The following is a 622-nucleotide window of genomic DNA, read 5'->3' on the forward strand; positions in this document are numbered from 1 at the left end:
AGTGGGTGGTCTGAGCTGGAGATCATGTGGAGTGGATGGTCTGGGCAGGAGATCATGTGGAGTGGGTGGTCTGGGCTGGAGATCATGTGGAGTGGTGGATTGGGTGGTCTGGGCAGGAGATCATGTGGAGTGGTGGATTGGTGATCTGGGCAGGAGCATCATGGGTGGTCTGGGCAGGAGATCATGTGGAGTCTGGGCAGGAGATCATGTGGAGTGGGTGGTCTGGGCTGGAGATCATGTGGAGTGGTGAGTGGGTGGTCTGGGCAGGAGATCATGTGGTAGTGGGTGGTCTGGGCAGGAGATCATGGGGTGGTGGAGTGGGTGGTCTGGGCAGGAGATCATGTGGAGTGGGTGGTCTGGGCAGGAGATCATGTGGAGTGGATGGGTGGTCTGGGCAGGAGATCATGTGGAGTGGGTGGTCTGGGCTGGAGATCATGTGGAGTGGTGGATGGGTGGTCTGGGCAGGAGATCATGTGGAGTGGGTGGTCTGGGCTGGAGATCATGTGAGTGGTGGAGTGGGTGGTCTGGGCAGGAGATCATGTGAGAGGAGATCATGTGGAGTGGGTGGTGGTCTGGGCAGGAGATCCTGTGGAGTGGGTGGTCTGGGCTGGAGATCATGTGG

Source organism: Oncorhynchus tshawytscha, linkage group LG26 (assembly GCF_018296145.1).
Source record: "Oncorhynchus tshawytscha isolate Ot180627B linkage group LG26, Otsh_v2.0, whole genome shotgun sequence".
NCBI classification, from domain to species: Eukaryota; Metazoa; Chordata; class Actinopteri; order Salmoniformes; family Salmonidae; genus Oncorhynchus; species Oncorhynchus tshawytscha.